The following is a 16,005-nucleotide window of genomic DNA, read 5'->3' as shown; positions in this document are numbered from 1 at the left end:
GGGGGGAACTTTTGGCCATCCAGATGTTGCTGAACTACAATTCCCATCAGCTCATGACCAATGGCCAGTGATAATGGGAGCTGCAGTTCAGTGGCATCTGGAGGGCCAAAGGCTCCTCACACCTGCCCAACTACCTTAAAGGCTTTGTCATTTTTAGGGTATGTTTCTCGTGCAAGGTGCTTTACATTTAGCCTATTTCATCTTCCCAATGGTCCTGTAATGTGCCCATTCTAAAAGTGGGAAACTGAGGCTGGAGGACAAATGCAACCCTGTGTCTGTTTAGATCCCTGATTTAGATCAGGGATGCAGAATGTCTGGCCCTGCATGTGCTGTGGGCCCCAAGTCCCACCACCCTTGATCATTAGCCATGCTGGCTGGGGCTGATGGAAGTCCAACAATATCTGGATGGCCTAAGGTCCCCCACCCCTGATATAGACAGTTACGTGCCTAAACCATTTTTTTTAAAGCAGGCTTAGGATATTACTGGGGAGCAGAAAAGTTCTTAAGTGGTTAGAAAAGATAACAAGAGCATCTGGAACTCATGTGTTTCGAACAGTACACTGGTATCCTAATCCACTGCGTTTCTATGTAAGACCCCTTGAGATTTAAGGGATTTGCTCCTAGGCAAGCGTCCACAGGTTTCTGCCCTAAGGCAGTCTGGCTGCTTGTCTGATGCTGTTCCTTTGTCCAACAATAACATTGTGTTGCATTTCTAATAAATATTGTTGGATGGCGAAGGAGCTTGTGGCATGGCATTTCACTTTGAACTAATTCACAATGGAAAGTTAAGTAGAGAACAGTCTCAGATGTTCGTAGGACCCTGCCCCAAAATTGTTTTCATGCCACTGTGGTAGAAGAAGGATTAAATAACTCAGGCTATCAATTGTTTTAAATGAATCTGAATTCCTAGCAGGTGGGGTGGAGGAGGAGCTGTAAATTCCAGTTCTGTTGGGTTCTCATTTTCCAATTTAAAATTCAGTTCTCTACATTCCTGCAGTAATTTGCTCTTTATTTATTTGTTAAACTTCATGAAAAATCTTCAGTATTTTTCATGGCTTTCTCCAGTTTTTGGAAGCAGTTTTGACTAATGTACACATTTTGCAAGCAATTTCTCCTAATAATTTTGTTGGTGTTGCTTCCACTAATATAACACATTCACTTTTATGCACACTTTGCCCTAATATATGCATTTTTTAAAAAAAATAAGTATTGTTTGGCTGGAGAGCAGCATTACAAAATTCAGATGAGTGCAAATTTCAAAGGATGTCTGTGTTTCAGTGCATATCATTTCAGAAAGTGCAAATTTGATAGAACTGGCTTCAAATGTAAACCGAGCTGAAATTCTCCCCTCTCCCCATCCTTACTAGAACAATAAAATTGTTCGAACGTATATCTGCATCTTCAATAACAAGCAGGATCCAATGAGTCTAATAGGATTTAAAGGTAAAGGGACCCCTGACCATTAGGTCCAGTCGTGACCGACTCTGGGGTTGCGCGCTCATCTCGCATTATTGGCCGAGGGAGCCGGCGTATAGCTTCCAGGTCATGTGGCCAGCATGACAAAGCCGCTTCTGGCAAACCAGAGCAGCACATGGAAACGCCGTTTACCTTCCCGCTGTAGCGGTTCCTATTTATCTACTTGCATTTTTTGACGTGCTTTCGAACTGCTTGGTTGGCAGGAGCTGGGACCAAGCAATGGGAGCTCACCCCGTCACAGGGATTCGAACCGCCAACCTTCTGATCAGCAAGCCCTAGGCTCAGTGGTTTAACCACAGTGCCACCTGGGTTTTACCCACAGCGCCACCTAGGATTTACTCCTAGGCAAATGAACATCTGATTGCAACCCAGCTGCACAACCCCAATTCCCCGATCTGTGCCACTAGAGGGGGTTAGGATAAGGCAACATCCATAGGCAGTGGCGGAGGAAGCTGCTTGGGCACCCGGAGCGGCAAACATGACGTGCACCCGGAGGTGGGGCATCGCTACGTAGCACACATGTGTGGTGTCACTACGTACGATGCATGCGCCATACGTAGTGACACTGCACAAGCGCACTACATAGCGGTTCACTGGCGGCGCAGTGCCGGGATCCTCTGCTCGCGGCTGCAGCTGCAAACGGAGGATCCTCCATATGGCTGCTTGAGCTGCTGCGGTGGGGAGCCACCTTGTCACCCCCCCCGAGATGTGGCACCAGGAGCGCACCGCCCCCCCCCATTGTGACGTCACTGTCCATAGGCAGCTTTGGGATGGTCCTTTTGCACTCCATCAGAGTCAGACCTGTTTAGCCTGCCCTGCAGCCCATTCACTTTGCTTCCGTGCAACAGCTTGAGACTGATGCAGTCTCAAGGCAAGGCTCTGTCATGAGTAGGGATGGAGGAGAAATTAAAGGTGAAGCTACCTAATATGAATTTTCTGAAACACGGCCATCATTCAAAATCCACACCCTCAGGTTTTCCAGTGCCAATATAATATGTGCAGAAAAACACATATATTTGGGGAAATGACGAACACAAAATGCATTATATTTGGATAAGCTATTTTGCAAAAATGTGTATATTAGGGAAAAATTGCATACAAAATGTGTGTGTTAGAAGAAAACTGCACTAAAATGCTGATGAGACTTAAAAAATAAATAAATTACAACCCGATGTGGAGAGTGGAAGACTGGAGAAATGAGAAACAGATAAAAACTGAAATTGACAGATTTAGCCATCCCTAGTCACAAGCAAATAATCTCCCTCCTCATGCATGCAAAAGGAAAGTGGTGTGCTTAAGGACTGGATTAAGGTAGCCAATGTTCTGTGGTCCAGATGTTGGGTCCAAGTCCTATCAGCCCCTGCCAGCATTTACAAGGGCCAAGGAGGATGGGAGATGGGGTCCAACACCATCTGCAGAGGACCGTGCTAGATACCCTTGGCTTAGACAGGCTTCCTCAAACTCGGCTCTCCAGATGTTTTGAGAATACAATTCCCATCATCCCTGACCACTGGTCCTGCTAGCTAGGGATCATGGGAGTTGTAGGCCAAAAAATCTGGAGGGCCGAGTTTGAGGAAGCCTGGCTTAGAACATTCACTTGTGATTTGCAGAAGGAAACTATGTCCCTTTAATGGCTTGACTGTGCTTTTGCTATGGAGGTGTGCATGAAAATTATCGCATCACCACCTGTACATCTGAGAAACAATCAAGGTGGGAGGGAGATTTTTCGAAGGCCCAACCTCTTCAAGCACTGCTGAGGCATTGATGTTGCAAAGCCGTTATTCCTAGTGGCCTTACATATTCACAGCCAAGATAGAAAAAAGGACTAGGTTTTGTCCTAACCTTTCAAAGCATGCTCATGGCAGAAACAGGCATTCTAGTACTCATGACAATGCAGGGCCAGAGCTCTTCATTAGTCCATAAGAGGCAAAACTACATATTACAAGCAACATGGGAGTACATCACCATATCCAGTTCTCTCCAGCAACTATCATGGACATCTGACATCCTGTTGTGAAAAAATGTGGTGATGTCACAACATGGGGCGAGCATTCCTAAGCATTGCAATGAAGACATGGGAGTTCCATTCCCAACAATAGTTGCTTCCTGCTCTATGCCTCCCTGTACGTTTGAGTGGCGTTGATCACTTCTTAATACTGAATCAAGATGAAAGGCATTGGCCTGGCCGTAGAATAATCCTATAGAAATATTTGGGGAACATACTTGGAATCGTAATATAATACTATTATGAATGAATTTGATTTTTATCCCACCCTTCCTGCAGGATACTCGAGGCACACAAAATCTCCCTCTGCTCCTATTTTTATCACAGCAACAACACTGTGAGCTAGGTTGGTCTGAGAGAGAGAGAGAGACAGAGAGAGAGACAGAGAGAGAGACAGAGAGACAGAGGGCATAGTTTCTGTCTCAGTCTTTCCAGGCAGAGGTCCACACAGAAGTCCATGTTCAAGCATTGGTTTATTTTTATTTTTTTTGTCCTGATTTTTCCTCACTGAGACCTGCTCTTTAAAGCTGAATCAGAGCAAACATCAATTCAGATTTTTGGTTCCAGGGGGAATCAGCAATAACCTGAGGCAGGGGGGAGATCACTTAGGGTGATATCCAGGGGTGAAATCACATGGGAGGTTCCTTGTGGCGGGGCCTCCTTCAAAATTGGCACCAATGTGCTCAGCATTTAGAGAAGTGCTCCGCAAGTACTGCTTAGATGCCATCCATGTTTCCCGTCAATGCCCTGGAGCGAAGGTACGTGAGGGGCACCGAAGGGAACTAAAATGGTGAGGAGACTCAGCAGCCCAGTGTTGATCTGCAAGCCGTTATCCCCTACGGCCCACCACCACCCGATGGATCCACCAGGGCCCATAAACAGGAGTTAAGACCATCAATGACTGCTGTTAGAAGCAGTATGACTCTGGACCACTTGCTGGAAATCACAAGTGTGGAGAGCCCTCTTGCATTCAGGTCCCGCTTTTGGGCTTCCATGGGCACCTGCTTATCCACTGTGAGAACAGGATGGGCTGACCTGATGCAGCAGTTTTATGTTTTAACAAGCTATCCATTGATGGAAGAGGGTAGCTAGGCTTGGCCCTACCATGAGGCAGAGTGAGGTGACCACCTCAGGCGGCAAATACTGAAAGGCAGTGAGTGGAGAGAAGTCTTTGTGCTCTAGGCAGCCTGTCCTGCACTGACTAAACTATAGACAGAGCAGTGGGAGATGTCAAAATAAGATTCCGTGGTCTGCTGAGCTCTTGCACTGGGAACTGGACTGGGAGAAGGCAACTTCTTGCCCTTTGCTTCAGGCAGCAAAATGCTGAGGATACCCTCTATTAGATAACACCCTTCAAAACTTGCAGCTTCCCTGCTCTGTCCTCCACAACTCCCCCCTCTCTCCATTGTTTCCTCAGATTAATATAGTCTGAGCATATATTCATTAGAAAGTGTTAGTTTTCCGGTCAGGAAAAAAGATCAAACTTTGCATCAGAGGTCTCGCTGCATCAGCAGTTGCCACCTGGGCGTTTCTGAGCAAACAAAGCAACTGATGTAGAATTTCAAAGCATGCTGCAATGGTTTGAATTCCACAAGGGGAGTTCCTCCCAGTACCATTTGAAAGGCATACAGTTCATGGAGCCGCAACAATAACAGTTATGCAGCCTGCAGATTCCTCCAAGAACGTTTCCTTCCTCTCTCCCCACCCCCTGCACTTCACAGTACAGGTCCCGGTATTGTCTGTGGCTTAGCGATGACATCAAGTCTTGCACTGAGTAGCTGAGCCATGCTAGTTAAGTAGAGTAGGCCAAGCACTCAGCCAGAAGGTGATCTTTTAAATATTAACCCTGTAGCATCATGCATGTGGTGCAGAAAGGGCAATCTGACCAATAAGCCATGGATCCGGTGCAAGGAAGAGGGAATGCTTGCTTCTCTGTAGGTAGCTGGTTGTGGTCTGCACAATTTATTTAAATGTTTTAATCTGGACACATTTTGTGCATTGGTGGTGGTGATGGGGAGACTGTTTCTGTCTAGGTGGGAATATGGGGTGGTCCTTGATTTTAAAAATATACACTCTGCAACGATTTAAGAGCAGAATGAAGTGGCGCTGTGGTGTAAACCACTGAGCCTTGGGCTTGCCAATCAGAAGGTTGGCGGTTCAAATCCCCATGATGGGGTGAGCTCCCGTTGTTCAGTCCCAGCTCCTGCCAACCTAGCAGTTCAAAAACCCGTCAAAGTGCAAGTAGATAAATAGGTACCGCTCCAGCGGGAAGGTAAACGGCGTTTCCATGCGCTGCTCTGGTTTCGCCAGAAGCGGCTTAGTCATGCTGGCCACATGACCCTGAAAAAATGTCTGCGGAAAAACGTTGGCTCCCTCGGCCTGTAAAGCGAGATGAGCGCCACAACCCCAGAGTCGTTCACGACTGGACTTAACTGTCAGGGGTCTTTTACCTTTACCTTTTTACAGTTATGAATAATAAAGCAGCTGGAGAGAGAGAGCATCCAAAAACCCGAGCAAAGAGCTAGATTTTAAGTTGATATCTGCCTGCCCCATTTTGGAGGGGAGGGAATTCCGATTGTCCATGCTCTAGGGACCTCCAGCTTGGACTGCTGCAATGTGCTCTACTCGGGGCTGCCCTTGAAGACAGTTTGGGGGCTGCAGCTCATGCAGAATGCAGCTGCTTGGTTGGTATGTGGGGTACGTGCCACTGGTCCTGAAATTGCTGCGCTAGCTGCCCATTTATGTTGTTAGCACCCCTTGGGACCCAAAAAAACACAGAGGAGTGTCATCCCCTATATTTATTTAATTTGCATGCCATCCTTCATCCAAATATCACGGGGTGGTTCACCACATAAAAATGCAGGACGATAACACAAAATGCATAATAAAACAAAACCAATGACCCCCTACCCCACAAACACAGTTGAAAGGCTATAGAATGTTTAATCAGCCAAAGTCCTGGTTATAAATAAATATTTTTGCCTGGCACCTAAAGATGTATAGTGAAGGAGCCAGGCAGGCTTCCACAAACTGGGAGCCACTTCAGAAAAGGTCTGTTCTCGTGTGGCTGCCTTCTGGACCTCTTGTGGAGAGGGTACACAAAGAAGGGCCTTAGAGGATTATCTCAGGGTCTGGGTTGGTTCATATGGGGAGAGGCTGTCTTTGAGGTATTGCAGTCCTGAGCCTTTTAAGGCATTTTAGGTCAAAACCAGCACTTTCAATTGGGCCTGGGAAGCCATTGGCAGCCACCACAGTCAGGCTAGGATCGGTGCCTCTTGGGCTTGCTGATCAGAAGGTTGGTGGTTCAAATCCCTGCGACGGGGTGAGCTCCCATTGCTCTGTCCCAGTTCCTACCAACCTAGCAGTTCAAATGCAAGCCAGCGCAAGTAGATAAATAGGTACCACTGCAGCAGGAAGGTAAATGGTGTTTCCGTGTGCTCTGGTTTTCATCACGGTGTTCCGTTGTGCCAGAAGTAGTTTAGTCATGCTGGCCACATGACCCAGAAAACTGTCTGTGTACAAACACCAGCTCCCTTGGCCTGAAAGCGAGATGAGCGCCACAACCCCATAGTTGCCTTACACTGGACTTAACCGTCCAGGGGTCCTTTACCGTACTTTTTTACCTAATATGCTCAAACCATCTTGTCACGGTGACCAACCTGGCCACCACATATCCACCACATCATGGGCCCTACAATCAGAAGGTGAGGTGTTAGTGGTGGTGCCACCACAAGGTCCTAAGTTGTTGGCACTGACAGTCTTCACAGTGTCGATTCCCTGGATCTTCAGAGCACCCTTCTTGGTGAGGTGTGCCTCTCTGTCTCCTTCATTATTAACATTCAAAAGGAAGTTTAAAACATTCTTGTTCACTCAGGCATTTGATGGCTGAAGGAGAATGTTCCTGGCAGCGTTGAAACTATTAACAATGAGGGTATGTGATTGTTGTTGTGTGTGGTTGTTGTTGGTTTTTTAAAAAGATGTTTAGATCTTCTTATTGGCATAGCTGCCAAGTTATCCCTTTTTTACAGGGATTTTCCCTTATGCTGAATAGGCTTCATCGCGAGAAAAGCGAAAACTTGGCAGCTATGCTTATTGGTTTTTAGAAGGGTTTTGTGTTTCTAAATGTGTGTGTGTTTTGCTATAAGTTGTATTGCTTACTGCTTGGTTGCTGGCTAGCATGGGGTCTTGGAGCAGAGACTCTAGTGCAGAGCTTTCCAAACTTTTCATGTTGGCAGCACACTTTTTAGACATGAATCATTTTGTGACACAGTAATTCAGTTTTATTAGCAAACCGCAGGTTAAACTAACCACATTTAAGAGATACGGACGCCTATCGTGTGACACACCTGCATACTGCAGCCGACACACTAACGTTGCGATACACGGTTTGGAAAGCTCTGTTCTACTGGTTCTCAGACAGGAACAGATCTTCCTCATCACATGTTCCGTGATCCTGGGGCAAATGCCAGAAGGACAGCCCAGGTTCAGCCAAAGCATGTGGCCCACCAATGAGTTATGATGTGCCCCCAAAGTACATGAGCTTATTATATTTTAAGCTAATGAAACATTCAGCACCTCAGCACCACACTCCAGCAGCCAGTGAGAGGGGCGGGGCGAAAGGCAGAGAGACCAACCGTAAGTGGAGACAGAGCCAATGACAGGCAGAGCCCATCCTTCTCCCTGCCGAGTTCTGCAAGGGCAATAAAAATCAGAATGAATGCTAAAGATACAATCCTCAGATAATCTTACTATCTAGGGGTGGGTGGTGCTGTGGTTTAAACCACTGAACCTCTTGGGCTTGCCGATCAGAAGGTCAGCAGTTCGAGTCCCCGCAATGGAGTGAGCTCCCGTTGCTCTGTCCCAGCTCCTGCCAACCTAGCAGTTCGAAAGCACGCCAGTGCAAGTAGATAAATAGGTACCGCTGTGGTGGGAAGGTAAACGGTGTTTCCATGTGCTCTGGTTTCCATCACGGTGTTCCGTTGTGCCAATAACGGTTTAGTCATGCTGGCCACATGACCTGGAAAGCTGTCTGTGGACAAACGCCGGCTCCCTCGGCCTGAAAGCGAGATGAGCACCGCAACCCCATAGTCGCCTTTGACTGGACTTAACCGTCCAGGTGTCCTTTACCTTTTTACCTTTTACTACCGGTATCTGTAGATCATCTTAGGTCAGGTGTGAGGAACTTTAAGCCCTTCAGATGTTGTTCAACTATGACTCCCATCATCCCAGGCAATTTCCATGCTTGCTGCAGCTCATGGGAGTTGTAGTATAGTAACATCTGGTGGTCCAAAGGTTCCCCACACTTCTCTTAACTGGAGATGCCAAGAGCTGAACCTGGGACTAGTATTGCAGGCTAAGTATATGCAATACTACAAAGCTCTACTATTAAGCTGTGTTTCCCTCCCCCCTGCAAAATAACTCACATTCCTATCCTGCTGAGCTCCGCATGAAAGAAGAGCCCATGTTGATCTTATGTTTTTCACAGCCTTGGGTCCCCCCTTTTTTCTTCATGTTGACAGTAATAGAGAAAGGCTTTGCAATTAAATAAAGAAAACTAAAAGCAGCTTATTGAACTGTGTGCTAATGGAGGCAGTCAAAGTGCCCTACTTGCAGGGTGTCTACAGCCTCAACATAAATATATTTCCCATGAGCCAGCAGCTTTGCTCAAATGGACGCTGCGAAACTTCTTGGTAGCCAGGCAGGTACTATAGAGGCTATAGGGGGCCTCCTGAAGGCCTTATGGTATTTGTCTTAAAGCCGATTGATTCTCTAATGGTCCACTCTTTCCCTTACTCTCCATTTCCAGCTTGGTTTTTTATCATCATCATCATCACAACCTAGTTATTTCTTAAACTAAAACTTGTATTTTCTTCACAGACCCACAATTTTCAGATTCCCCTGGGAAGAAGAGGGTTTGGTTGTTAAACCACTCTGAAAATTGTAGCTCTGTGAGGGGAATCAGGGCCTCATAACAGCTCTCAGTACCCTTAACAAACTGCAGCTCCCAGGATTGTCAAAAGCAGTACAAGAGTGCTTTAAATGTGTGGTGTGGAAGTGACCATCGTTGCAAAAAACGGCATTTTCAGAATTTGAGTAGTTCTTCAAAAGGGACAGGAAAGAGAGAAACAGGGGGGGGGAGCAGACCCTCTAATCCCTGTCCAAAAGTATAACAATGCCAGATCATTTCAACAAAACTCTTGCAGGCCCTTCCTTTGGATGAATCTACACACATATATATAAAACAATGAAATTTTTTTGTTTTTTAAAAAGTTTTAAAATATATATGGCATTTGCCATTAACTCACCACCGCCATCTAGTGTAACATTCATATAATGTACTTAAAACACTCCAAAAAGGTAAAGGGACCCCTGACCATTAGGTCCAATCGCGACCAACTCTGGGGTTGCGCGCTCATCTCGCATTATTGGCCGAGGGAGCCGGCGTATAGCTTCCAGGTCATGTGGCCAGCATGACAAAGCCACTTCTGGCGAACCAGAGCAGCACATGGAAACGCTGTTTACCTTCCCACTGTAGCGGTTCCTATTTATCTACTTGCATTTTGACGTGCTTTTGAACTGCTAGGTTGGCAGAAGCTGGGACCAAGCAACGGGAGCTCACCCTGTCATAGGGATTCGAACCGCCGACCTTCTGATCAGCAAGCCCTAGGCTCAGTGGTTTAACCACAGCACCACCTGGGTCCCCTAAGTATATTAGGTATATTAGGAAAACTTAAAAGTTTGGGTGTAAGAAGCTGTTTTCTATGAGGTCAGACTATTTTGTCCACCTCATTGGCTCCTCTGGCTGGCAATGACCTTCTGCACCCAAAGGATGTGCTCTGACAGGGACCTAAGGCCTTTCCCCAGAAGGAGAAGCACGCAGGGCAGGGCAGGGCAACCTGTGGTCCTATAGATGTTGTTGGACTCCTTCGGCCACAGTCATATGCCCCATGGCAGCTGTGGTCCAGCAACCTCTGGAGAGCACAGTTCCCCATCCCTGGAATAGGGGGGAAGTCTTGGCTAAATAATGTGGACATTACCGGTAATTCCATTGCTTCTCTCATGCTAAACGAATGCTCTGCTACTTGAGCTGCCATATGCAATGGACCTCTGTTTTTCTTTTTAGATGAAAACTTTGTGATTAGCTAACATTGGGGACTTGGGCTGGATTGTCCTGCGATCTCTAATTCCATGTGCCGGCAGCAGTTCTCGGACAAGCTTTCGCGCCATTATGGCATAGCCTCATCTGCTTACCGGCAGAAAACTGCAGTGATTAGAACAGCAATGATATCACAGCTGGAGATCTGCAAATAGCTGGGATGAAACTGACCAAGTGAAAATCCATTAACACATATAGACTCACACCTGGCTGGCTCCTCTCCAGCACAGCTGTGCTACTCAAAGAGAAAGGTTTGCCTCTGGAGCCTTCCCCCAACATCCAGGGAAGGGTTGGTTCATTAGCTTAAAGGAGTCATGTCAAAGGCACAAGTGAGCACTCAGGAATCTGTTTGTCTTGGGGAGCACATTCAAAACACTACCAAACCCTTTAAAACCGATAACAACACAAACAACGTAACAGGCTGTGTGTAACTATATAAATCTTTTTAAATGTGATTCAACATACAGTATGTGGATTTCTTATATCAATCTTGTAGTCAGTCATCCATTATGACTGAATCCATTATGTTCCATGTCCCTGATATACAAGAATACGACTATGCATGGCTGACGAAGGCCGGTTGGGTGAAACAAGGAATTATCCTGGAATCCTTGTATTATTTTCTGCATGTGCCATTCTTCCAAGTTTTTCGTCTGATACCTGCATACAAGGAACGCTAGAATTCTTAAAAGCATCTTCACGTGGAACACTACAAGATTGATATAATAATTCCACACCGTGGATATAGCCAATATAAGAACTGAATAGATTGTATTTCCTGATCAATCTGCTGGGCTTTAATTTCTCATAATACGTTTCGTTTATATGATAAGTTGGCCTATAGAACCATATATTTTGATATGATATGTTGAATGGCATTTTAAAAGATTTATATAGTTACACACAGCCTGTTACATTGTTTATGTTGCTTTCTGTCTTGGGGAGCAGCTGTTATGAACCATGGCCTATCAGCCTAGGAGTCTAGTGTCATAAAGAATACCAGGAGTTATATATTACTTAGAATCATAGAATTGTAGAGGTGGGCACATTCTTCTTCTCCTTACTTATTGCCTAACCCACCTCCAACCGCAACCCAACCCACCCCCAACCCAACCCCCATTGCTGCTGTCTCCTCTCCACCCTGAACCAAGCTGCTGCACCCAGCAACAGGGTGTAGGGAAGCAGTGCTTATAGCAGCTATGAATTTATGTGCTGTGCACTATGATGTAATCACATTCAGGATGTGTTCCCTAATTGGCTGGGATTACCTAGCAAAGGGGAGTATTCTCAAACTGACAAATGGAACAGGTGAAGGTTCAGATTGAGGGAAACCAAACTCCAAACAGGTGTGGGCAGCAAACTACTCGAATGATTTCTCCTTGAAAACCACACCTTTCACACCAAAAATGTATAGTCATGAAATTTTAGTACTGTACAGCATAATGGGATACTGCTCTAAAAGTCAGAACTGTGGGGCTTATTGCAATATCATAATGTGAGAATTATACCATATAAACTAGGCTACATGCCTTTCTTTAAAATGTCTCTAAAGCATATTGCAATATTCAGGCGTCATGGTCAGATGAAGCCTACCTAAATGTGAGACTAATTAACTCATTTGCCCTCTTTTGTCTAGCTTTCCAGGGGCAAAGCCAAGCATTGTATACTTTCTGTGACTACAATTACATAGCTTGCCGAGTCCTAAAATGAACTGATTTTTGCCTGAATCAGTAAGAGAAAGGCAGTTAGGGCAGGAGGCAGGATTTTAAAATATAAGTTCAGGTTCCTTTCAAGGTTGGGAGGCCCAGATTTGGGCTTCTATTTTTTGCTCTTATCTATTTGTACAGCACATGTAATTTTGAATGACTTTTGCTGCCACAAATGAATGCTTCAGTGCAGCATCCCGGCATCAGGTAAATAATTAACTCTCAGACCTAGTCCCCAACTGCAGTAATAAACCTGTGTCTGGGCTGTACACTTCAGAACACTTCTTCCTGGCATCCATATCCCCCCCCCCTGTCTGGGGATTTGTTTTCTCATCATTTCCAATGTTCAGGTGGTAAGTGCTGTTCCAGACCCCCCCCCAAGTGTCCCTATTTTCCAGGAACAGTCCTGGATTCACAGGAGCCACCCTGGTTTCTGATTTGATCCCAGAATGTCCCGCTTTTCCTTAGGACGTCCCTACCTCCATCAGAGAAATGTTGGCAGGTATGGAGTTATCTGACCCCCCCCCCCCAAGCCACCTGAAGGCAGCCCTTTATAATGAAGTTTTTTTAAAAAAATGTTTAATGTTTTATTATGTTTTTATATATGTTGAAGCCACCCAGAGAGGTTGGGGTAATCCAGTCAGATGAGTGGGGTATAAATATTAAAATTATGATGATCTTGACGGAATAGGATGTCCCCATTTTCATTGGAGAAATGTTGGTGGGGATGCTGTGCCTTTTGTAGCCAACATGACCCCACCCATGTACAAGACCAGGGTATCGGTAGGCTTGGGGAAACCCAAATGTTTGCAGAAGTCCAAACAATTTTTTTTGGCTCAGGGACCTGAAAGAGCCCAATTTGTGCGCTCACTGTCCATTGAATGCTGATTGGATGATTGGTGGTGGTGATAGGAAGATGGAAATTGGGGGTGGACTGGGTGAAATCCCAAACAGAAAACACACTACATCACAATATCTTGGTGGATGTTCCACTTGTATGTACTAATAGCAGCCTCAGTCTCCCAGTGCCTGTCTTGGAGTCAAAATGGTACCACTCATGTGCAAGACATGTTGGTTTGCTTTTTGGATCTTGGGTCTGTGGTTCTCCACCTTGGTTGTAAAGAAAAGCTTTTTATCCATTATATTTTCCCTTTCCCTCCCAACCCCACCTTCTCTGTTCTTATCTTCCCATCATCAACATTGCTGAGGAAGGCTATAGCAGGCATAGGCAAACTCCGCCGCCCCCAGATGTTTTGGGACTACAACTCCCATCATCCCTAGCTAACAGGACCTGTGGTCAGGGATGATGGGAATTGTAGTTCCAAAATATCTGGAGGGCCGGAGTTTGCCTATGCCTGGGCTATAGGATCACTAGGCAAGGACCACGTCGCTCCAGTGTTTAGTGTCTCATGTGCAGAACAGTTGTAACGCTTCTCTCAGCTGGGTCTCAGACCTTGTCCAGAAGGGACCTCTGATGTTCACACAACCACATTTGGGTGCCTTGAGAGAAATAACAAACAGCTGGCAAAGACACACACACACACACACACAGAGAGAGAGAGAGAGAGAGAGAGAGAGAGAGAGAGAGAGAGAGAGAGAGAATAAGTCTTTTGAAGCTGACATGTCTAATCCTCTTAACCTTGACCATTACTTTGCACAAAAATACTCAACTGGCCTAAATGCTATTGTGTCAGCAACATCTCACTCAGAGTTGAGCAAAAAAACCCCTAGTGTCTGAGTTGTTTTGGAGCAAAATCACCTGTTAGTAAGCTGTCATCCGTTGGAAGCTGTCATCATGAAAATAAAATATGTTCCTCAAATTCTTTGCAGATAGACAATAATTGCATCAAGGAGAATGTGGCTTTAGAAACATATTTTGCCACCCTAGGCGCCTTTGGGAGGAAAGGCAAGATATATATTGAATGAATGAATGAATGAATGAATGAATGACAGACATATAGAAAAGTTGTTTTCTAAAGCAGTGGTTTTCAACCAGTGTGCCTTGGCACCCTGGGGTGTCTTGAATGATGGTCAGAGGTGCCGTGTGCAACACTGGCCTCTGTCCCTCTTTCCTTTCCTCCCTCTTCTGATGCCCTCTTGCATCTCTGCCTCCCAAAGGCTTGCACAGCCATTTGTTGCAGCAGCTCTGGCTACAAGCTCCCCAGGCGAATGGTGCCTCTGAGGCTGGCCAGGGGGTGCTTCCCAGGCCCCTGTGGGGCAGTGTGAGGAGGCACCTCTCTTTGGGGCGGGAGGGGGGCAGTTCAGAGACCAGAGGTGGCAGCAGCGGCTGCCCAGTGGACTCCCAAGGAGAGGAGGGGGGAGGAGATGAGGCTGAGGGGGTGTTCGAAAAAGGGTGAGAAGCTGCCAGCTCTGCAGGCAAGGGGTGACATAACTGGGCTCCTGAGCCCCACAGGGGTGCTGCAGAAAGAATGTAGTTGCTCAAGGGAGCCATGGACCCAAAAAGTTTGAAGACCTCTGGTCTAGAGCAATATTGTTGTATGGACATCTCCCATCTGCAGTTATTAAGTGGTATAAGCCCAGCACCAGGTGGCGTTGTGGGTTAAACCACAGAGCCTAGGGCTTGCTGAGCAGAAGGTCAGCAGTTCGAATCCCTGTGACGGGGTGAGCTCCCGTTGCTCGGTCCCAGCTCCTGCCAACCTAGCAGTTCGAAAGCACGTCAAAATGCAAGTAGATAAATAGGAACCGCTACAGCGGGAAGGTAAACAGCGTTTCCATGTGCTGTTCTGGTTCGCCAGAAGTGGCTTTGTCATGCTGGCCACATGACCTGGAAGCTATACGCCGGCTCCCTCGGCCAATAATGCGAGATGAGCGCGCAACCCCAGAGTCGGTCACGACTGGACCCAATGGTCAGGTGTCCCCAGCACAGGTCCATCACCTCAATGGGAAATAATTTAAGGCTGCAGTCCTAGATACATTTAAAAAATTTTTTAATGATGGACAGATTTGGGGGCCTTGGGGAAACCACAAAAAATGTTTGGCATTACAGTGGTGTACCTATGAGGGTGCCATAGGGGGGACTTCAATTGTCCAAAAGCACAAATGTGTGGGGTGGGATGCTTTTGAAGGGCCACAAATAATCTTTTGGCATCACAGAACCATAGCAGGGCATGGCACCCTTGGGAGTAGTCCAAAGAATAATATTATTTATTATTTATTATTTTAATAAATAAGTAATCCATTTGTATTTTTTAAAGGGGGGAATGGGGGCCTTGAGGGACCTACAATAAAACCTTTTTGCACCATAGCATCACATTGAGAGATTCATGGCAGCATTTTTTTTTAAAAAAAAGACACTTTTGGGGGGGCTGGGGAGCCCCCACAAAATCTCTATTGGGGCTAGATCTTGGGTCAGCAAACTTTTTCAGCAGGGGGCCGGTCCACTGTCCCTCAGACCTTGTGGGGGGGGCCGAACTATATTTTGGGGAAAAAACATGAACCAATTCCTATGCCCCACAAATAACCCAGAGATGCATTTTAAATAAAAGGACACATTCTACTTGTGTAAAAAACATGCTGATTCCCGGGCCGTCCGCGGGCCGGATTTAGAAGGTGATTGGGCTGCATCCGGCCTCCGGGCCTTAGTTTGGGGACCCCCGGGCTAAGTGAAGGCTGCTGGGCTGCTGCAGGTGAGCTACCCCTGC

The sequence above is a fragment of the Zootoca vivipara genome, chromosome 15 (genome assembly GCF_963506605.1).
Source record: "Zootoca vivipara chromosome 15, rZooViv1.1, whole genome shotgun sequence".
In the NCBI taxonomy this organism is placed as follows: Eukaryota; Metazoa; Chordata; class Lepidosauria; order Squamata; family Lacertidae; genus Zootoca; species Zootoca vivipara.
This window is presented reverse-complemented; position numbering follows the sequence as displayed.